General features: G+C 43.6%; 1 protein-coding gene across 2 annotated transcripts in view; it reads left to right on the plus strand.

Annotated features, from left to right (window-relative positions):
* The window catches only part of WASF3 (WASP family member 3), a 158,654-nt gene that overhangs the window by 37,120 nt on the left and 97,392 nt on the right, over positions 1-24,142 (plus strand). For both annotated transcript variants that reach the window (XM_059684038.1, XM_059684039.1), the window contains exon 2: positions 22,116-22,210. The gene's annotated coding sequence lies outside the window, so the exon portion shown is untranslated. The remainder of the gene's footprint in view (positions 1-22,115; positions 22,211-24,142) is intronic.

A 24,142-nucleotide genomic window follows, 5' to 3' on the forward strand; every position in this document is an offset into this window, starting at 1 on the left:
GACAGGCCATTCATATGCAAAAGCCGCAGTGCACAGCTTGTGTGGGGTTGTAAATTGGGTAGGGCAGGGGCTCAGGGAATATCCAGGGTGGAGCAAATAGTAATGGTTGCCTGTCAGCCCTGCACCAGGAGGTCCCAGCACTGGAACAATGACCATTGTGAGCATCTCCGTCTGGAAGAAAGCCACCCCCACATTCCTGCCCCAATGCCAGACAGTCCAGTTTCTCCCCATATGTGTCAGGGTCCCCCAGGGTCTTGCATGGTACTGGAGCTCAGAGCAAGTGGGAGCTTGTATCTCCCTCCCGATTAAAAAAGTGGCACCTTGCCTTCTCACCTCCTACCAGTCTCAATGTGCTTTCTTCTTTACCTCTCTAGTTGTAGTACTTCCACTCAGCCAACTTTCCCACGGTTCTGGATGATAGTTGTTAGGTATTTTAGTTGTAATTTTGATGTGGTTGTGGGAGGCAGCAAGTACAGGTGTTTACCTATGTTGCCATCTTGGTTCTCCTCCAGTATTTTTATATTATGAATAAAGCTGCTGTTTGTATATAGGTTTTTGTCTGACTGTAAGTTTTCATTTTCTTGGGATTACATATATCCATGAGTATGATTATGGAGTCAAATGGCAAGTACACATTTTGTCCTGTGAGAACTTGCTAAACTATTTTCCAGAGTAGCTGTACTATTTTATATCCCCACCAGTAATATATGTGTGATCCAGTCTCTCTGTATCCCGAGCAGAATTAGGTATTATCCCTATTTTTTTTTTTTTACTTTTTAATAGGTGTGTAGTGATACCTCATTGTGGTTTTAATTTACTTTTCCCTAATGGCTAATGATGTTTACTAATGAATGTTTGCCGTTAATAATTATGGCCATCCATGTATTCTAGATATGAGACCTTTGTTGCATATTTGCTTTCCAAATATTTTCTCCCAGTCTGTAGCTTGCTTTTCATCCTTTTAACAGTGTCTTTGACAGTTCAAGAGAAAATTTTGATGCTTTTTGTTTTTGAAAGCATTTTTGCTGGCGACAGTTCCTCCCTTCCCCCCCCCCCCCCCCCCTTTAGCATTCTAAACATGTCAGTCTGTTGTATTCTGACTTTCATTATTTTTTTTTAAATCCTCATCCGAAGACATGCTTAAAGAAGGGGTGGGGGAAAGAAGGGGGGAAGGAGGGAGGGAGGTTGAGAGAGAGAGAGAGATGTGAGAGAAACATCAATCGGCTACCTTTTGTTCATGCCCCACCAGGGATTGAACCTTCAACCCAGACATGTGTCCTGACCAGGAATCAAACCAGCAATCTTTTGGTGCACAGGACGATGCTCAACCAACTGAGCCACTCTGGCCTGGCTGACTTTCATGATTTTTGATAAAATGTAGCCTTCCAAGCTGTGTTGTCCTTTCTTATTACTTTTCCCTATAACCAATATGTTGTCTTATTCCTCTGGTTGCATTGAAATAATTTTTCTTCACCTTTGGTTTTCAGCAGTTTGGCTCTGATGTACCAGTGTACTGCGCTGTAGTTTACTCTGTATTTATCCTCCTTGGAGTTGAGTGAGCTTCCTGGATCTATGGGTTGATGTCCTTCATCACATTTGGATTAGACTTTTTTTTTTCAGATTTTTTTTCTGTCCCATTCTTTCTCCTCACCTCTGGAACTCCAATTACACATGTAGCCATTTGATATTGTTCCACATATCTTGGGAAGTGTCATTATTTTAAAATTGTTTTTTCCTCTTAAAATTCACAGAACCTTTTTCTGTTGTGTCTGATTAGCTGATAAAATCACTGAAAGAATTCTTTATTTCTGAGTATGTAATTTTTATTTCTAGCTTTTATTTATTTTAAAATATTTATGAGACTACCCTTCTTTCCACATCTCTTCAGCAGCAGGTATTTTCACTTTTAGTTTTTGCTAATGTAATGGCTATGAGATGATATATTGCTACTTTATTTATATTCAAGTAAATACATTTAGCTTCTTAGTTCCAATTTTATTCTGCTGGAGTTCTTTACTGTGCATGTTCATCTGCCCATCTTTCCCATGGGATCCTTTAGTGCGTTCATTATAGTTATGTTTGCTGATTGCAATGCCAGGGTTTATATGGGTCTATTTCTGTTCAGTGTTTTTTCTTTTTTTATGAATTATGTTCTTCTCTTCATGTATATTTGCCCCTAGAACAGAGCTTGTCCCTTTTTTTTTTTTTGGTCACACTACTAATGTAAGGGACTGAGCTAGGTCTGGACTTTGTTGTAGCAATTGTGAGATTTAGTTCATTCTTAGCTTCAGATATTTTGAGAGTGGGGTCAGGACTTTGCTTTTAGCAGAGCTTCAGAATGAGCCTCGGGCAGACCTTGGAGATCTATATTTTAGAAATAATCTGCTAACTTCCTGAGTAGTGGGAGATCTCTATTAGTTTTATAGTTTGGCTGCTAGGTTTTTTGTTGGACACTGATGAGTTATCTTTGCAGTCCCCAGTCTGTGGCTTTCTGTTCCTCAGGAGATCGCACTTTCTCCTGTTGTTCTTTAGAGGGATTTCTCTCATTTCTCTTTTGTTTTCCTTCTGGTATTAGTCTGCTGCTCTGCACCCAGGGAATTTCACAGGTGCCTGAGATAGGGAACCACTAAGTTCTTCTGTTCTATCTCATTGTACACTACCCGTGTGTATTTGGTAAAGACCCAAGGAAGAGAGTTGACAGGTGGGGTGCAGACTTGCTCTGTGTTTGGGGCTCCTTGACTTTAAAAAAGTTAGTGAACAGTTCAGCTGATATTTTCTTATCCTTATCTATAGCAGATTTTTCGTCCTGTCACTCTGCCAGGGATGAAAACAGCTGTGGATCACTTCTCTCCTAGGAAGGACTTGTCAGTATCTGATATTTACTTTATTAAGGTTTCTCTGTGTTTTAAACTTTCTTACAGCTTTTATTTAGTTTTTAAAAAGCTTGTGGTTTTATAGTTTTATCCAGCTTATATTCATTGTTGGGGAATTTTTTTATTATTTTTTTCTTAGCTATATATATCTTTAACATTTAGTTGCTGAAGCATTGATGGTATCTGTATTAATTTCTCATACTTAGGTAACCTGTTTTCATAAGCACTGGTCTTGATCCATTGCCTTAGAGAACTAGAGCCAGCTGTATATTTTGGGAGCAACTCCTCCTTTCACATTCTCAGAGATATCATTGCCTTTGTGCAGGCAACTTTCTTATTGACCCTGATAGAGTAGTTGTTTCCCTGGGCCCCGAAGGCCCTGTCTAGAGCTCAGCAGGATCCTTCAGGAAGGATGATGCTTCCTTGATAAGTTCTAGGGCAGACTATCTATGTAATGTTATAGAGTGGAAGTTTCAGTCATCTTACGGGATTTGATTCATTTAGACCACTGGTTCTCAACCTGTGGGTTGCGACCCCTTTGGCGATCGAACGACCCTTTCACAGGGGTCGCCTAAGACCATCCTGCATATCAGATATTTACATTACAATTCCTAACAGTAGCAAAATTACAGTTATGAAGTAGCAACGAAAATAATTTTATGGTTGGGTCACAACATGAGGAACTATATTTAAAGGGCCAGAAGGTTGAGAACCACTGATTTAGACAAAGTGAACAAAATATTTCCAAATACATCAATCTACTCTAAATGGACTGAGGAGTTCTAACCTTGCCTTCGCCATGTAGAAGTTTGTAGTAATATTTAATTATCTACTCTCTGAAAAGTCCTTGTTTGCTAATTGGAAATTATAATACCCACCTCTATCTAATTATAATACCCACTCCTCTTTGGGCTCTGGTGATTAAATGATGTACAATATGCAGAAGTACATAGTAGACTTCCCAGGGCTTGACTGGCTTACCTAGTATTACTGTAGAGAGATTTTGAAATTTATCTTTAGTGGTGGAGTGCTCAGAAAGGTGAATGCAGTGGATATCTCGTAGCTTTCCATTTCCTAAATTGGCTTTAACAGTGAGATTATTTAATTTCAAATGATGGAAGGTGGGATAGTGGTTAAAAGTTTAGTCTCTGGAAGCAGATTTTCTAGGTTTGAATCTCAACTGCATTATGTACTGGAGGATCTTGGACAAATCACATAACTTCTCTATTCTCTAGTTTCCTCTTATATAAAATGGAGCACCTAGCTCATAGAGCTGTGGTCAAGATTGCAATTATACATCTTTGACATTTGAATGATATGGTATTTATTTTATAAAATGTCCCCAGTACTTGTGAGGGGAGAAAGTAAAGTTGGATTTAAGACTTGTTAGAGTGCATTTTGATTTCAAGTCTATTGACTATCTCTGTGTATGGGCTGTTGCCACTTTAATTTCCTCAGTTTACTTTATATGTGGAGTCATTTAGTCATTTATTTGTGACCTCTGTGCTGAAGAGTGGGCGCTTCTTGACTTTAAGAGAAGAATGCTGTTGACCACTAGGGATTGTGGCAGGTGATGGGGAGAACAGAGGCAGAAACTGAACCTTGGTATTTTGATGCCTTCAGGGTTGACAGGTCAGCTGGCATTTAGTGCAGAATTCAACCTATTAACAAAACTACAAAAGTAGAAGGAGCTTTCATTAGTTAAGTAAACATGAGGATTTCAAACATCAAAATACCTACTGTTCGTAATACCCACATTTCTGCCCATTCAGTGGTAAATTGCCATTATTATTTTTACCTGTAGAAATCAAAGAAGAGCTGGTCTGGCTCATCCAGTACGTTGGCCACTTGCCACAAGCATCCGCTTTGTCATTCCCAGACAGTCGGTGCTACTACCGTAACTCGAGGAAAATGAGAAGGTGGCATGTTCTCTGCACAGCCTGATTGTGGCCGCTACGCTTCTTCCTCCTTGTTTGATGCTGTTCAGCTTGTGTTGGCAGAGGGTTAGCCTCGGCCACCTTGCTATGCTGTTTGCCTAGAGTAGCTCATCCTCCCCTCATCTTTATACTGTAAGGGGAGGTCTTAATTAGCCCATTTTACAGGTGGGCAGATGGAAGCCTACACGGTAATAACCTTCTCAGAGTCCAAAGCTTTTGGTGGTAGATCCACGTGTGGAACTCAGGTCTCTGACGCCCATACCTGTTCTTTTTCCTTTACCGTGCAGCCTCTGGTCCCTAGAAAATGTCTCCTACAAGATAATAATGGATGCCACTAATTAAATGATTACTATTTAATAGGAGACATAATTTATTTTTATTAACAAAGTTTTTAATGTTGACATTTTTGCTGGAGTCCTCCTCTCCCTCACTTTTGCCCACCTCCGTCTTCCCTGGCCTCTCCTTCCCTTGGTCTTTACCAAATTATTTTCTGTGTCCATGGGTTATTAATATATGTTCTTTAGCTATTTCTTTCACCTTCTTTATCCAGTCACCCCCACCCCCCTCCCCTTGGGCACCGGTCAGTTTGTTCCATGTATTCATGCTTCTGTTTCAATTTTGTCTGTTTATTTTGTTCATTAAATTCCACATATTCGTGAGATATATGGTATTTATCTTTCTCTGACTGGCTTATTTCACTTAGCACAATAACCTCCAGGTTCATCCATGCTGTCGCAAACAGTAAGACTTCCTTCTTTTTTACAGCCATGAAGTATTTCATTTTGTAAATGTACCATTTTTATCCACTTAATCTGCTGATGGGCACTTGGGCTGTTTACAGATCTTAGCTATTGTAAATAAAGATGCTATGAACAGAGGGGTGCATATATTATTTCTGATTGGTGTTTCTGGATTCTTAGGATATATTCCCAGAAGTGGGATTGCTGGGTCAAAAGGCAGTTTCATTTTTAATTTTTTGAGGAAACTCCTTATTGTTTTCCACAGTGGCTACCTCAGTCTGTGTTCCCACAAATCAATAAGCACTTGTTTGTTGATTTACTGATAGCAGCCATTTTACAGGTGTTGAGTTGATAATTCATTGTCGTTTCAATTTGTTTCTCTCTGACTATTAGTGACTTTGAGCATTTTTTATATGTCTCTTGGTCCATTTGTATGTATATCCTCTTTGGAGAAGTGTCTATTTAGGTCCTTTGACCATTTTATAGTGGGATTGTTGGTCTTCCTGATGTTGAGTTGTAAAAGTTCTTTATATATTTTGGAAATTAACCCATTATCAGATATGTCATTGGCAAATATGTTTTCCCATACAGTGGGCTCTTTTCATTTTGTTGATGAGTCCTTTTGCTGTGAAGAAGCATTTTAGATTGATATAGTCCCATTTGTTTATCTTTTCCTGAGTTTCCCTTGCCCTCAGAGACATATCGGCAAAAATATTGCTGTGAGAGATCTCTAAGATTTTATGCCTATTTTCTTCCAGGATTTTTATGGTTCATGACTTACATTTAAGCCTTTTATCCATTTTGAGTTTATTATTATGTATGGTATAAGTTGGTGGTCTAATTTCATTTTTTTCCATGTACGTGTCCAATTTTCCCAGTATCATTTAGCAGCTCTGAGCCTGCCCCTGCTTCTTCCTCTCCACCAGGAGATGGAATTTAATGTTAAAAATATTTCAGTGGTAATGAGTTACTTTCCAGGTGGTTGGAATTTTATGTTCATTTCTGGGTGGTGATAATGTTTTCCCTTGTTTTTGTCTTGGTCTCATATGTAAGTGGCAGTGCTGTATTCTTACAGTACGGAGGTGAGCCATTACTTTAGATATAGTGTACGTTAGTTAGGCTTTGACTAGAGGCTGGGGAGAATCACATGTAGACATGTCATAAAATGTGACTGTTCTGTTTGTTCATCTTGTTTGAGCACACTGCCTCCCCTGTGGGTGAAAGTTTATGGACCCATTTGTTATTGTGGCTGCTTTTATGCTTTATCCTAGCGGGGGAAATAACCAGAGTTACTGGTTGCATTGCACATGAAAGTCTTTATTTCAGGTTTATATGACATAGCTAGCTTTGACATATATTTTGATTCTGGAATATGTAAAAGTTGTCATTGAAATTTAAAAGAACCCTCTGCAGTGCAGCATTTATATCTGATCTTTCCATATGACAATGTGCAGATTGCCTAAGTATTTTTGTGCATTAGGTAATAATTTTCTTTGTCCAAATTTGAGATTCAGCATATGTACTGAAACTAATTGGTAATCCTGATTTGGTTATGATCCATTTGGCATCCCATTTGATTGCTAACTGTATGGTATTTTAGCCTAGTTGTTATATTTGTTTAGTATGTTTGAAGAGGAAGTATATAGGGTCATGAGGAATGTAGTGACTGCTGCTGGCACCTATGTTAATTTATCTTTCTTTTGAAATAGCTGTGGAAATGCAGAACTCCAGGTAGAAGCTGAAGGTAGAGAGGGAGGCAACATCCCTCTTTTCGCCACTCATAGAAGGCTCAGCAGGTCCCTGTGTAGGGATTGGACTGTGGTTGTTGTGAATTAAGGTTAGAAAATGAAGATCAAGAGAACTGAGGGGCTGAGAGGTAAAGGCATGTGTCCTGGCATGAATGGAAACTACATGAATATAAGAATCAAAACAGGTCATATCAAGGAAATAAAGCACAGATTCTCAGGTGCTCAGGAACCACCATGCAATCAGAAACCAGGGATAGTATTTAATATGGAGAACAGCAGAGACTCAAAACAGCTAAAGGTGTAAAGCAACTTTAACCATTGTTTAGACAGCCTCTGTTTTATTTATTAATGGCTAGAGACCAGGCGCATGAAATTCGTGCATGGGCAGGGTCCCTAGGCCTGGCCTGTGATTGGGGCTATCTTCCCTGGCTGCCTGCAGCTGGCCCCGCCCCCCTCGCTGCCACCCATCCCTGGTTCTCCCTTTGCCATCGGGTGATTGGTGCCTGACGGCTGACCAAGAGGTCGGCTGTTCCCACCTGCTCGCTTGCCTTGCCCCCTCTGCGGGTCGTCCTCTCTGTGTGTGGCGACCGGCAGGGTGGGGGCCTTGGCCTGGCCCCGCCCTCCGCCCCCCCCCCCCCCCCCCAGCGTCCTCCACCATCCACCCCCGGTTCCCTATTCGCCATAAGGCGATTGGAGCCTGCCCGCTGGGGAAAGGAACCCAGAGGGAGTAAGTGAGCCTCATAGTGACTGGTCCAGTGCCATTCTGGTCATTCCGCTGTTAGGTTCAATTTTCATATTATCTTTTTATTATATAGGATGGACAGGGAATAACTTCCAGGGTTATCAAACCTAGTTGCAGCTGGCAAGGTGGGCCCATAGCTAAGAGTAATGCCATAGTTGGGATGCTAAAGTTAGGAAAAGGGAGACATTTGTCTACTTGATGATCCTCTGATGGGTGGCAAACAGTAATTAGTGTATGCCTGTTATGTACATGGTATTATTGTAGACATTAAGAAATATGAGACTAGGACATTCAGAAAGCCAGGAGACATATGAAAACATGCTCAAAGTCACTAATCATCCGAGAGATGCAAATCAAAACAACAATGAGGTATCATCTCACACCTGTCAGAATGGCTATCATCAACAAATCAACAAACGACAAATGCTGGAGAGGATGCAGAGAAAAGGGAACACTGGTGCACTGCTGGTGGGAATGCAGACTGGTGCAGCCACTATGGAAGACAGTATGGAGTTTCCTCAAAAAGTTAAAAGTGGAACTCCCATTTGACCCAGTGATCCCACTTCTAGAAATATATCCCAAGAAACCAGAAACACCAATCAGAAAGGATATATGCACCCCTATGTTCATAGCAGCACAATTCACCATAGCTAAGATTTGGAAGCATCCTAAGTGCCCATCAGCAGACGAATGGATTAGAAAACTGTGGTACATCTACACGATGGAATACTACGCTGCTGTAAAAAGGAAGGAATTCTTACCATTTGCAACAGCATGGATGGAACTGGAGAGCATTATGCTAAGTGAAATAAGCCAGTCAATGAAAGAAAAATACCACATGATCTCACTCATTTATGGATAATAGAGACCATTATATACTTATGAACAAAAATAGATACAGAGGCAGAGCAGCCTCGAACAGACTGTCAAACTACAGCCGGAAGGCTGGGGAGGGTTGGGGGTTTGGGGGGCGGGTAAGAGATCAACCGGAGGACTTGTATGCATGCATATAAGCTTAACCAGTGGACATAAGACACTGGGAGTTAGGGGAGGCTGGGGGATTGTCAAGGGGGGGGGGAAGGAGACACATGTAATACTCTTTTTAATACTTTAAGCAATAAAACAAAAAAAATAAATATGAGACTATGTTTTTACCCTCAAGGGGCTCCTAATTGGGTTGAGAAAACAGACCATATCCATGCAAAGATAGACCACATGGAAAGGAGAGTGTTGGCTCTCACAGGAGTGATAGTCACCCTGAATTCTGTTGGAGTTCGAAGGGAAGGGTGCACTAGCTAGGCTGGTGTGGTCCCAAAGTGCGCTGAGGAAGCTAGAGTGTCAGTTATAGAAGGAGCGAGCTGGGTTTGGAAAACAAGATGGGACTTAAGGTGGGGAGATGTAGGTGAATGCTTCTCCTACCTTTAGTTAATTTTTCACTCTTTGAGCCTGTTTCCTAATTTGTAAGATAGTTAAGTTGCTACCTTTCTTATCTGTGTCAGGGTTGTTGTGGAGCCTGAGATGATTTATGTGAAAGCCCTTTGTAAATGGCACCATGGACTCAAATATAAGTTGTTACTAATAATTTTCCATTTGCAATGGGAAGCCTGTTGGCTAACAGCTTTGTTTTCATTCATTCATCATATGTAAATGAGATTGTACTCTTGCAAGCAAAGGTGTTTAATGAAGAGTATGATTAGATGTAGAGGGAAAGTGTCAAGAGCCTGTTTTTAAGTAAGGTTAGTATATGTCTGAGATTTCACTTATAAACTTATAAATATGTAATTAGTATTAAAAATAAATTTTTAATGTGTATCTGAAATGTTTTACATTTTTGGTTAAAAAGAGGAAATAGCCTGGCCAGCGTGGCTCAGTGATTAAGTGTAGGAAGCCAGGGTTTGATTCCCAATCAGGGCACATGCCGGGATTGCGGGCTCCATCCCAAGTATGGGGTGTGCATGAGGCAGCCAATCACTGATACTCTCTCATCATTGATGTTTCTGTCTCTTTCCCCCTCTCCCTTCCTCTCTGAAATCAATAACAAAATATATTTTTAAAAAGAATAAGTTGCTAAGCTGTGAAAAATAGGAGTGTATTTAATAACAAAATTACATGATGTTTCACATTCTAAGAGATTATTTTTAGCATCACTTTGAATCAGTATTGAATCCTAGTTACAGAATTCACTAATTAAAGCCGATAAAAATACATATAACATCACATAGGCAGGACAATCTTTTACTTGTGTTGGATCTGTTTCAAGGTTTTAACTATTATCTTCAGACTAGGGGCCCAGTACACGAATTTGTGCACCTTGAAAGGAACTGTGGGCCACAAAGCTGTGGTGGACACGGGTGGGTCTCGGCTCATCCTCCGTGCCCCCACCTGGCACCTCTCACTGCAGCTCCTGGTCCCCTGACTGCCAGCAGCCCTGTTCCCACAGCCGCCACTCCCATACACTGATGGCGCCGGCGCCGCCCACACTCGCTGCTGGCGCTGGCCCCAATCATTTCACACTGTCAGTTGGTACGAGTGGGGCCAGCACTGGCAGTGGGTGCGAGCAGCAGCTCAGGCGCCGCCAGTGGGTTCTAGAGGCAGCTGCTGGCCCTGATTGCCCCTCAGAAGCAGGGGGAAGTGGAGAAGCCCTGAGAGGCAAACAGGGCCAGCAGCCGCCGCTTGCACCTGCTGATGGCGTTGAGCAATCGGAGCCGGCGCCGGGTGCCAGCAGCAGGTGCAAGCGGCGGCTCCAGCACCAGCAGTGGGTGTGAGTGGGGCCAGCACTGGCAGCAGGTGTGAGTGCTGGGCAGGACCGTGGTGCACGGGATCAAAGAATTTTCAGTAACCACCAGAGGCTCGCCCTGATGACAACGACCGGCGCTCCAACTTGGTCTGGCTCACCAGCTCCGCCATTCCACCATGGCTGACAACCACCATGTTCCCGCGCTCTGCTGCCTACTGCCAATGCTCGCCATGTTCCACGCGCGTGCCCCCTGGTGGTCAGTGCAGGTCATAGCGACTGCTTGTTTGGTTGTTTGGTTATTCCGCCGTTCAGTCTATTTGCATATTAGCCTTTTATTATATAGGACTAGAGGCCTGGTGCACAAAAATTTGTGCACTTGGGGGGGAGGGTCCCTCAGCCGGCCTGTGCCCTCTCGCAGTCTGGGACCCCTCGGGAGATAACGACCTGCTAGCTTAGGCCTGCTCCCGGGTGGCAGAGGGCAGGCCCAATCCCTAGGTGCAGTCCCTGGTCGGGCTCAGAGCAGGGCCAATTGGGGAGTTGGGGCGCCGCCCCCTGTCATGCACAGAGCAGGGTGGATTGGGAGGTTGCGATGCCACCCTCAAGTCACGCTCAGGGTAGGGCCGATTGGCGGGTTGGGGCACCGCCCCTGTCACACTCAAGGCAGGGTCGATGGGGAGGTTGCGGCGCCACCCCCGTCACAGAACAGGCCAATCAGGGGGTTGAGGCGCTGCCCCCTGTCACGCACAGAGCAGGGCCCATCAGGGGGGTTGGGACTCCGTACCCTGTCACGCACAGAGCAGGGCCGATCAGGGGATTGGGGAGTTCCCCCCTGTCACTCACAGAGTAGGGCCGATAGGGGAGTTGGGGCACCGCCCCCTGTCACACACAGAGCAGGGCCCACCAGGGGGTTGGGGCGCCGCCACTGTCACACTCAGGGCAGGGCCGATGGGGAGGTTATGGCTCTACCCTGTCACACAAAGAGTAGGGCCCATGGGAGGGGGTTGGGGCGCCGCACCCTGTCACACACAGAGCAGGGCCGATCAGGGGGTTGGGGCGCTGCACGCTGTCACATACAGAGCCGCAGGGCGATCAGGGGGTTGGGGCACCTTCCGCTGTCATGAACAGAGCAGGGCGGATAGGGAGGTTGTGGCCCCGCCCCCTGTCACACACAGAGCCGCAGGGCGATCAGGGGGTTGGGGAGCTCCCCCCTATCAGGCACAGAGCAGGGCCGATCAGGGGGCTGGGGTGCCGCCCCCTGTCACACACAGAGCAGGGCCCGTGTGGGGGGGTTGGGGCGCCACCGCCTGTCACACACAGAGCAGGGCCGATCAGGGGGTTGGGGCGCCGCACCCTGTCACACACAGAGCCGCAGGGCGATCAGGAGGTTGGGGAGCTCCCCCCTATCAGGCACAGAGCAGGGCTGATCAGGGGGTTGGGGCGCCTTCCCCTGTCACGAACAGAGCAGGGCCGATAGGGAGGTTGTGGCCCTACCCCCTGTCACACACAGAGCCACGGGGCGATCAGGGGGTTTGGGCCCTGCCCCCTGTCATGCTGATCCTGGTGCCGGGAGGCCTCACAGCTCCGCTGATCCTGGTGCTAGGAGGCATATTACCCTTTTACTATATAGGATAGAGGCCTGGTGCATGGGTGGGGGCTGGCTGGTTTGCCCTGAAGGGTGTCCTTGATCAGGGTGGGGGTCCCCACTGGGGTGACTGGGCAACCTGGGTGAGGGGATGATGGCTGTTTGCAGCTGGTCACACACCCTTCAGGGTGGGGGTCCTCACTGGGTTGCCTGGCCAGTCTGGGTGAGGGGCTGAGGGCTGAAGCTCCCAACTGCTCCTGTTTTTCTTTTCTTTTTTTTCTTTTTTTTATTCTGGGCCAGCTTTAGCTCTGGCTCCAGCTCTGAGGCCTCTGCTGCTGAAAGCAGGTATTTGGTTTGTTTGTGTTCTATAATCGAAACACTGTATCAACTCCAGCTCTGAGATCCCGGCTCCCTGGAAGCAGGTTTCTGGGGTTTTGTTTAGCTTCTATATTTGTAACGATGTTTCAAACTGCAAGCTCAGAGGCCAGCAAGGCAGGCGGGGAATGTTGGAGTCCTCCGTCGCTGAAGCAAGCAAGCCTTATGTTAGTTTCAAGCTGCCTGGCTGCCGGCGGCCATCTTGGCTGGCAGTTAATTTGCATATCGCCCTGATTAGCCAATGGGAAGGGTAGCGGTTGTACGCTAATTACCATGTTTCTCTTTTATTAGATAGCATGGGGCCTCCCGGGAATCATTGGTTGTAATCTTTATGGGGTCACAAGCATTAGGAAAAGTGACATTGTCCAAGGACACCCTTTTTACATGTCCCACTTTTTTAAGAAGGGAGGTTTAGAAAATTCTTGGATTCCAGTATTTCTTACTGGGTAAGCTTAGTCATCTATATTATCTGCAGAATTCTGGAACATTCTTTCAAGTATTCCTGGTCCTCACCTTATTTTTCTGTCCTTGAGACCTTCTGTGCATCAGTTCACCCCTGTCAGGACCTCTGTCACTCTGTCCCTGCATCTGCCCTGTCTGCTCATTTCTTTTCTCCATTCTCAGGCTGCCTCTGCTCTATGAGTATTGTGAAAGAAACTTCCCAATGATTCCGATTGTATTTAATGTTGTAGATTGTTCCATAATGTTGCTAACCCACTTTATAAACACCTGTTTCTACTCTGAAATATTCTCAATCTGGAAGCCTTATTTTGTCTTAAGCAATTATTGTATCTTTTTACTAGAGGCCCAGTGCACAAAATTCATGCACGGGTAGGGTTCCTAGGCCTGGCCAGAAATCAGGGGCGACCGGCAGGGTGATGGGGGGGGGGGGGAAGGGGCACCTGCCTTGGCCAGCCTGGTGCTGCCTACTTGCTGGCCCCACCCCCCCGCCACCACCGCTGGTAGCCTCCCTCTGCGGGGCTACTGGCAGACTGGGGCCTGTGGGCTGGGGGCAGCTCCTGCGCTGAGCATCTGCCCCCTGGTGGTCAGTGCACATCATAGCGACCGGTTGTTCCACCATTCAGTTGATTTGCATATTAGGCTTTTATTATATAGGATGGCCATTGCACAAAAGCTCATTAACTGTTTAGTTGAATTGAAACATGTGTTTTGTTGATATAAATTCTCCTGCTCTTTGCCTGGGTGGAGTCCACCACTTAAGTGGTGACCACAGGGCCAACACGAGGTCACTGGATACAAGGCAGGTCCAACTTTTACGGTTGAAGTAGGTCAGGAAAATGCATTGTGATTTTTTTTAACTTAGCTATTTAAGAAAACTCACTTATTTGACAAATTTTTTTTTTGAGCATTGCCTGTGTGCCCAATTGTGCCAAGTATTAGGAATTAAAATAAGAGAAAATGAAAAATATATTTCATAGTGAAGAAAAAGAGGAATTAGGGGTCACAAGTATTAGGACTCAGCAGTGGCTACCCAGGGCCAGACCTCTCTACCATGAACATTAAAAACATTAAAAAAAAAGTTTAGCAGTCACATGTAGCAGAAGCATCATACAACTAGATAATTCATTTTTCCTTTGAAAATAGATTCTGTTTGCTATGAGTTTCTGAACATTTTCAACCTCTAAATTGTTGGATTTCTCAGCAGTTCAGAACTTTGTTTTGGATGAGTTAAGTGGGCAAATTTAAGACTAGAACTAAATCTGAATTTCTTCAGTTACCTTGGTTTTAGGTTTTTTGTGCCAGTTTTGTTCACTCTTTGTTTTGTTCTGAACCCAGTTGATGGAGAGGTTGCTGTGAGCCCTTTCTGTTCCACCCCAGTGGGTGTCACGGTGTGGTCTGGAGCAGGTTGTAGTAATGGTGGGTTAGTTGTGGGTAGTAGCAGTGATCTGTGCTTTATTGTTTAATCATGTGGATTAGCGCATTTAATTTTCACAGTCTCATTTTCCTAGTTTGGGGGCATTTATACTGAAAAAACTGCCTGGAGTCTTAGTGTGTGTGTCATTAGGGAAGCCAGTTTGACCGTGAGCCTGGCTTGAGAGCCCAGAGCACTCTGATGTTTTGTTTTGGCCTCTGGTTTGGTGGGCTTACATAAGGGGGTAGGATACTGCCAGCTAACTAAGCAGTGCTCTGCAGCCACTTACTAGTCAGAAAGGGGCCTGGAGGCTTAGCCAGCAGGTGGCAGGTATAGGGAAGTGCAAATGTGGGCGGGCAGTCAGGGGTGTGATTGCAGCCTGAGAAGTGGCAGAGGCCACCCTGCTAAGGCAGCTGGCACCCAGAGGGAAAGCCTGGGATCCTGTTCCCATGAATTGGCCTTGGCTGCCTGCTCCTCAGTGGGGCAGAGCGGCTCCTTTCTAAGCAGGAGTGCACCCAGCATGGCAGGGATTGGAAGATGAAACCAGTGGCACAGGCAGACGCAGTGTTTATGGGGGCTGTGCTCCTTCCCGCAGGCCACATCTGATCTGTGCCTCCTGAAGGACAACCTGGTTGCACCTTTACATACTTGAAAGCTGTAGACTTGAAGGCAGAAGAGAAAGCATTGGTTTGAAGTTTTGAAGATGTAGGCTTTACCTGAATATAAAGACAGCTTTATTTCAAATAGTGTTTCTAAGTGCATGGCGTTGCACACTCATGAATTCCCTCACCCTGAATGGTGTTCAAACAGAGGTTTACAGGGATATAGTACAGGGGGCCCTGCACTAAATGGGGGTAGGTCTTGCAGCCCCATCCCGCTCTTGTCTTTGCTGTTCTTCCAGCCTATGGGCCTGTGAGTTCCCTGGAGACAGGTCTGCAGACACATATATACTCTAGTTCAGCCGTGGGCAAACTACGGCCCGCGGGCTGTTCTATCCGGCCCGCGGAGCCGAAAGAGCGGAGGGTTCTCTTGCTCTCCCCTCCGCTCCTTCACCAGCAGCAGTGTTAACATGGCAACGTCGGGAAACACGGCCGCAGCTCCTTCTTCTGAGTCCAGTTTAAGAACCCATTGTGGCCCTCGAGTCAAAAAGTTTGCCCACCCCTGCTTCATGAGCAAACTCTGAATCTGGGAACTTTTGGATTGCCTCACGATGTCCTAGTATTTAGATGTGGTAATAGCATTTATCTTTATATTAACTTTGCATACTTTGTGCATCTCAAAGGACAGTAATCAGTCTCTCGTTGTCACTTTGTTCCACATGCAGATTTTAGGTCTTTTGTATTGCAACTGGAACTAGTCTTCTCTTATGGCTCTTTGCCTGTGTCTTTCTTGCTGGAGAGCATTTTCCAACTTGGAGCCTGGTGACTTTCTGTAAATAGCTTCACTTTTGTCTGGTCCATGATTGAATCGCTCATGCACAGGAGGACAGTAAATGTCTGGTTGGATTGATGAGTGGTTGTATATGGGCCAATAGATTCTCTGGCCAGGGACTGTTTTACCCAGAGGTACTGGCCATCCATGCATCTCTGCAAAGTGGTATTATATCAGGAAGTGATTGTTCTTCATATTTTCTGAGCAGTTATTGTTCATTAAGCAAAGGGAAAGAAAATAGTGTTTTAACCCTGGCTGGGTGGCTCTGTTGATTGGAACGTCGTCCTATACACTAAAAGGTTGTGGGTTCGATTCCCAGTTAGGGCACAGGTTGTGGGTTTGATCCACATTCCGGGTGTGTACTGGAGGCAGTGGATCAATGTCTCTCAGGTCAATGTTTCTCTCTCTCTCCCTTCCTCTTTCTCTAAAAATCAAAAACAACAACCATATCCTCGTGTGAGGATTAAAAAAGGAAAGAAAATAGTGTTCTATGACCTTATATTTATGTCTGTGATAAATTATTTTTTAAAATATGTTTTTATTGATGCCAGAGAGGAAAAGAGAGGGAGAGAGATACAGAAACATCAATGATGAGAGAGAATCATTGATTGACTGCCTCCTATATGCCCCACACCAGGGATTGAGCTTGCAACCTGGGCATGTGCCCTGACTGGGAATCGAACTGTGATCTCCTGGTTCATAGGTTGACACAATCACTGAGCCACACCAGCCGGGCATGTGATAAGTTATTTTAAATTAGAGGCCCGATGCATGAAATTCGTGCAAGGGGCTCAGCCCCAGCTTTGTCCGGAAGGTTGTCCAGATGGTCGTTCTGCTGTTGGGTCTAATTAGCATATTAGCTCTTTATTATATAGGATGAACAAAACTGGGAGACGTTTTCTTCACCTACGCCAGGGGTCCTCAAACTACGGCCCTCGGGCCACATGCAAATACAAATATTGTATTTGTTCCCGTTTTGTTTTTTTACTTCAAAATAAGATATGTGCAGTGTGCATAGGAATTTGGTCATAGTTTTTTTTAAAACTATAGTCTGGCCCTCCAACGGTCTGAGGGACAGTGAACTGGCCCCCTATTTAAAAAGTTTGAGGACCCCTGACCTACGCTCTTATAGTATGGTTAATGTGTTTTCTCAGTTCTTAACTGAATGGGTATCAGCTAAGATTGATGCACTTGGGTGTTCCGTGGGTGTCAACTGGCTAATATTATTTTTGTTTGACTTATAGCAATGTCTTTTCTGCTACTTGTTTTAGATCTCTTGTGTTTGTTTACTCTTTCCCACCAGCTAAAGCTTTCTGGGACCAAGACCTTGTCTTATTACTTAACATTGTTTTTGCCTCACCTTCTACCTAAGAGCTCACTTATAGGTTAAGTTGAATAGTGGGGCCAGTAAGAGTGTTCTTCAGGCTCCGATATAAAAGATGTGGGACTGTTCTAGCAATAGCAATTGAAACTCGGATAACCACCAGCCTGAGAGGCCAAGGAGGGAAGCGCAAAGATTGCTGTTTTATCATGGGGTTAGATATATACTTCTTGCTAAAAACGTTCATATTATATGTTCTGATGGGATATGTTTCTCTGAAGCTAATAGAGCTTCATGTTCTAAAGTGTCTAGTAATCTTGTAAACAGAGCTTCATATATGAATAAGTAAGAACATGAATGCATGATCTCATGGTTAGAGAGGAACTTAGAATTTGAGTCTGGTTAAGGAGGTAGCACTGGAAAATCAGGGGATAAGCAGATATCAGAAACATATGTGAGTGTTATAATATGCTAGCCTCTTATTTATAAAAACTGGAATTCAGAAGCTTAAGAGAGACAGGCAAGGGCCAAAATAGTAAACAAATCTTAATATAATCAGATTAGGAGGATATTGCCAGATTAACAATGAGTCATTTAGGCACAGCTTGTTCTCAGATTAAACATTTTCATAGCACAGAATTTTTTTATTTCATATTGACTTTGTGGATAACTAAGATTAAAGGGCATATTACTAGGGAAAACTTTATTATCATTGACCTTTTAAAATGCTCTATAGAGTAAAAGAAGATATATCATGAGGTATATTCAGTCATTTCTCTCCACAGAGGACACAGGCATGTAAACAATATAAACTGAACTGCTTAGGAGGTGAATGGTCTGTAGTTCATTTGAAATTACCTGAAATCATTATAAAGCTCTCTAGTCCTCCCCTCCCTCCCTCCCTCCCTTTCTCCCTGAAGTAGACATATTTTACTAGACAGTTATTTATCCTGGCTTGATTATTGTTGGTTTGTGATTATTCCTTAAGTTATAACTTGCCATGGTTTCCAGATAGAGTTTTTCTTTTCTTATATACTAACAAGAGGAATTTTAATTTAGTAGTACTGTTTTAAGAATTAGACTGAGCCCTAACTGGTTTGGCCCAGTGGATAGAGCATCGGCCTGCGGACTCAAGGGTCCCGGGTTAGATTCCGGTCAAGGGCATGTACCTTGGTTGCGGGCACAAACCCAGTAGGGAGTGTGAAGGAGGCAGCTGATCGATGTTTCTCTCTCATCGATGTTTTTGGCTCTCTATCCCTCTCCCTTCCTCTCTGTAAAAAAAATCAATAAAAAAAAAATATATATATATAAAAAGAATTAGACTGAGATCTGGAGACAGCATGAGTACATTTTGGTGCCACCGTATTGAAGACCTTATTTGAAACTTAAATGAGCAAGGATAGGTACCTGTATGATGGGATTTTAAAGGGAGGAGTCCTTAAAGATCAACCAGTTTGTTCCTTTCTTCATTACCTGTTCATTTTTTTTCAACAAATATTTGAGTGTCTCTATGCTCTTCATCTTGGTATTCTTTTCTCAGATATTGGTAATAACCCCTTCAGCTCATTATCTCAAGCCTGACACCTTAAGAGCTGCACTGTCCAATACAATAGCTGCTAGCCACAGATTGCTATTTAAATTAACATTAATTAAAATGAAATAAATTCAGTTCCTTAGTCACCCCAACTGCATTTCAAGTGCCCTGTGTGGCTGGAGGCTGTCATGTTGGACACTGTCCATCTGTAAAGGGGAGGTCAGCCAGACTGTGCTGCCTTAGTGTCCCTTGACTCCACCCTGACACATCTCAGCATCCCATCCACTTCATCATCCAACACATATCTCAAGTTCTTCCCTTTAAAAAATTATCCCGTCTTATTTTTTTAAAATATAGTTTTATTGATTTCAGAGAGGAAGGGAGAGGGAGAGAGAAATGGAAACATCAATGATGAGACTCATTGATTGGCTGCCTCCTGCACGCCCCCTACTGGGCATCAAGCCTGCAACCCTGGCATTTGCCCTTGACCGGAATCGAACCTGGGGCCCTTCAGTCTGCAGGCTGACGCTCTATCCACTGAGCCAAACGGGCTAGGGCCTGTCTTTTTTTAGGTCTTCATCTTCTCTCATCTGAATTAAGGCTCCAGTGTTACCAGGACTCCGAATTCTTCCTTGCCACACCTGTCTCCAGTGGCAGCTGCGCCTTCCTCTCGCTCTTGATACCATGTATATACCTTTAACACATTGAATACTAATGCCTTGTTTGTATGACTTTTCTTCTGGAGGACCAAGAGGTTCTTTGGGGTGCAGGACTGGACTTTGATTTTGCAGGGTAGGGTCACACACCATAATGCCTGACACAGTTCCACAATAAAATAAGTGTTTGTCAAGCAGAGACAGCAGTGAAAATGGGTGGATGAAGGAGGCTGAACTAGGTTGTATTCTGAAGTCAAGAGACAATTTGGATGTGTGGGAACTAGAATAAAAGAGGGCATTCTTATGGGGGAGCATCATGGATGCAAGCCCATTGGTAGGAAATTACATGACAGCTCTGCTCCTAGACTATAGCCGCAGAGGAGCATTTTCAGCACCACTCAGAGCTTAACGGTGGGGATATAAACAGAATTTGTATTCTGGCATTGCAAGTAAATGTGTTCCCCTGTGCTTGCTACATGACACCTCTTTGTAGAGGTGCTGGGTTTCACACTTACTAAACTTAATCTGTAATTTCAGAGGAGCTAAAGGAAAGTTTGCCCCGTAAAATTAGGCAACATATTCAGAAAATCTGGTTAATTCTTTAAAGACCTTTATGGTTATAGCTTATAACTATAAACTACATAAATATAGGCTTATGAATTATGTTAGACATGTTAGCAGTAGAGTAGGAAAGAAAAATTAATGTGTGCATGCCCAAAAGGAGTCCATCTAACACAGTAACTAAAATGAGTGACTGGACAGACCTGTCTTAAGCCAACCCCTTCCAAGCTGTGTGTTATCCTGGGTAAGTCACCTTCCGGTCTTCAATTTCCTTGCTTTTAAATGGAGATATTACGTGCCCTATGAAGATTAAGTTAAATATAAAATATATGTCACATTGGCACTGTGCTTAGTCCTGAGTAAAGCATTCACCAAGTGATAATAACAAAATAATAGTTACATAGCCTTTTACAAAATTGGGAAACTCATAGTTGTGTTACCTAAAGGAAGAGTTAATACATGTTGCTTAACATAAATGGTTATCCAGAAAACACAGTCATCTAGATATAATCACCTCTAAAGTGAAGTGTATATAGTGTTGGTTACTTTCATAATCATGCAAATAAGATGATCCAGGAGAAGTAAAATTTGGCCTGGATAATCTAAAATCCAGGGACAGTTCTCTGTATTTGGAAATAAAGTGATCACTTATGCATATTACTTAGGAAAAGTTCCTACAGCTGTTCCTAACTAAAGGGAAGAAAATTAGGTACTGCTTTTAATTTTAAATAAACAAACTAGTAGGATGTGCATAAATTAGTGTCATTGAATGATCTTTCTATTTTTTCCATAGTTTCAAAAAGATGTTGACAGTCTTGACTGTGTAGGTTCTCATTCTGTAAAGGCCTACATACAATTCATGCATGTCCAGATAGTTCTCTTTAGTAGACTGAAAGCTGCTTTTCTTTCCTGTGGAAATTGCACACCTTTCCCTTCCTCTGCCAGGGCTGGAGGGAAGCCAGCCCGGTCCCTGGTGCCTTTAGGTGGCCCGAGGGAAGCCAGCCCGGGTCCCGGGTTCCTGCTCGCTGGCAGCCGGAGGAGGGAAGCAGCCGGGGTCCTGGGTGCCTGCCGGCGGGCGGAGGAGAGAAGCCCGGGTCCTGGTGCCAGCTGGAAGCTGGTGCCAGCTGGAAGCCGGTGCCAGCAGCCAGGGGAAGGAAGGCCTACTCTTGCATGAATTTTCGTGCATCGGGCCTCTAGTTATATTATAATTAGTTACATTCATGAGACTGAATTGTTTCATGAACATGCATTTCCTTATTTGTTTTTTTGTTTGCAGTATTTAAAGGGGAGCTGACTTACTCAAGGTGCTTGGTAAAGTTTTGCTGAATGAATAAATGCTTAGTCATTAAATTTTTCTTGTATGTACTCTTTTAAATCATATTGTAATTTTTTGGTACCTCAGAGCCCCAGCACATGGTAAACAATATCAGATTGCTTTATAAGTTCCCTGTTAATGTCAGTTATCCTGGAAACACTTTATAGGGTCAATTCAGTGGGTATTCAATCTTGTTACTATTTTATCTCCATATTATATACTATTAAAATATGTATATAGTGATTGTCAAGATTTTTATTGAATTTAAATTTTTTTGCGTGTGAAATTAATGCAAATGTTCATATCTGATGGAATTCTTGTGTGAAGGATCAGTATTATATTCTTTTTGAGCAATAACAAAACCTAAAATATGGGTTGTTGTTGGGTAAGTGAAATGAACATTTCAGTTGAATAAACTTACAACATGCTTGGCTTTTTATTTTTCTGCCCTTTGGCTATTATTTACTCTAATTCTTTGAACTTAATTTTAGAGCTTACTCTAGGGCAGGGAGTTGGAATTATACAGGAATTCACATACCTTATTAGCTGCTTGTTTTTATTTAAAAAGAACTACTTCCAGGATTAGAGCTCCCTTGATGAAATGGTTGAAATGTGAAATTTGAATTTAAGCCTTTTTTGAAGATTTGAATGCATTTTGCTTGCCAGTATTTAATTTTGTTTTCTTTTTAGTTTTAATTGTGATTGCTGTTACTACTGAAACCTGGGCCAAAGTGGTGATGATGCCTGAGGGAAATTTCTGCAACCCCTAAGTCAACACTTACATGGTAAGAGTGTATGACTTTTACCCTTAAAAGCCATTTAATTTATGTAATGTTATAGTTTAGAATTTTAATTTGAAACATAACAGGATAAATATTTTAATACATCAAAATACTGATATTAATGTATTTTAATATACAAATTTTAAGAATAATAGGTCTTTATATCCTAATCAACAGTAAGAATTTGAAAGAAAATCCTATATAATAAAGAGGTAATATGCAAATTAACCCTCATATCCTCACAAGATGGCTGCCTACGACCAGGCTGGCAGGGGGTTAGTGAGGGACGACCAAACGACTGAACAGCAGACTGTGTGGAGTGACCAGGCTGGTGGGGGGGCTGTGAGGGGTGACCAGGCTGGCAGAGGGGGGAAGTTGGGGTGACCAGACCAGTAGGGGGAGCAGGAATGGGTGACCAGGCCAGCAGGGGGTGCAGTTAGGAGCCACTAGGCAGGCAGGGAGGGGGCAGTTGGGGGCAACCTGGCCAGCAGCAGGGCACGGTTAGGGGTGACTAGGCCAGCAGGGGGTGCAGTTAGGGACGATCAGGCTAGCACACAGAGGCAGTGAGGGGCGATCAGGCTGGCGGGGGGGTGGCAGTTAGGGCAACCAGGCAGGCAGGCAGGTGAGCGATTAGGAATCAGCGGTCCAAGATTGTGAGAGAGATGTCCGACTGGCGGTTTAGGCCCGATCCCTGGGATCGGGCCTAAACCGGCAGTTGGACATCTCCTAAGGGGTCCCGGATTGGAGAGGGTGCAGGCTGGGCTGAGGGGGATTCCCCCCCCCCCCCGGGTGCATGAATTTCGTGCACTGGGCCTCTAGTTTTATATAGTCACTAGAGGCCCGGTGCATGAAATTCATGCACTGGTAAAGTCCCTAGGCCTGGCTGGCAATCAGGGCTGATCTGTGGGGCAACCAGTGGGGCCCCCGCTGGCACCGCATTGGCTGGCCTGGAGCCTGTGGGCTGAGGGCAGCTCCTGCGTTGAGCATCTGCCCTCTGGTGGTCAGTGCATGTCCTAGCAACCAGTCGTTCCACCAGTGGTTCTGCTGTTCGGTCAATTTGCATATTAGGCTTTTATTATATAGGATCATATTAATTTTTATGTGAACAACAAATATGGCTATATATTTTGTCTGTTTACTTTTTATGTCCTGAGGTTTAACCAGTTCTTTATTATTTGAACTTTGTTAATAATGAATGGGTATGAGAAGTCAAGATGATAAAACTTAAGCCTAGTCAGTTTTTTCCCCTTTATTTTAAAGGGTAGAAGGAGAACAACAAAAAGGTTTTTTTGGTTTTGAGATGAGTATTGAGAGAGAACATTTTTTTTTTTTTTTTATCCAGTCTGCCAGTGTATCCTTTAGAGGAAAGGATGCTGGAACACTTGATCTCTAATCCTATCTCACCTTAACCTTGGGAATATCATTACATTAATTTACTGTTGGAAAAGTGAATTTAATTCCCATAATTTTACTTTGCAGATAATTTTTTTAGGAATATGTCTGTATTCTTTGACTACAATGGAACTAAATAAGAAATGAGTATTAGATAACTGGGAAATCTCCAGATATTTTGAAATTAAATATAACATTCTAAAAATCCCATGGGTCAAAGCAGAAGTCTCAAGGGAAATTAGAAAATATTTTGAATTGAATGAAAATGAAAAACAACATTCCCAAATTCATGGGATATACCTAAAACAGTACTTCCAGGGGGAAATTTACAGTGTTAAAGGCTTATATTAGAAACTAAGTTTTTAAAAAATATATATTTTTATTGATTTCAGAGAGGAAGGGACAGGAAGAGAAAGATGGAAACATCAATGACGAGAGAGAATCATTGATTGGCTGCCTCCCGGCAAGCCCCACACTGGGATCGAGCCTGCAACCCAGGCCTGACTGGGGGTCTAACCATGACCTCCTGGTTCATAGGTCAGC

The sequence above is a fragment of the Myotis daubentonii genome, chromosome 2 (assembly GCF_963259705.1).
Source record: "Myotis daubentonii chromosome 2, mMyoDau2.1, whole genome shotgun sequence".
In the NCBI taxonomy this organism is placed as follows: Eukaryota; Metazoa; Chordata; class Mammalia; order Chiroptera; family Vespertilionidae; genus Myotis; species Myotis daubentonii.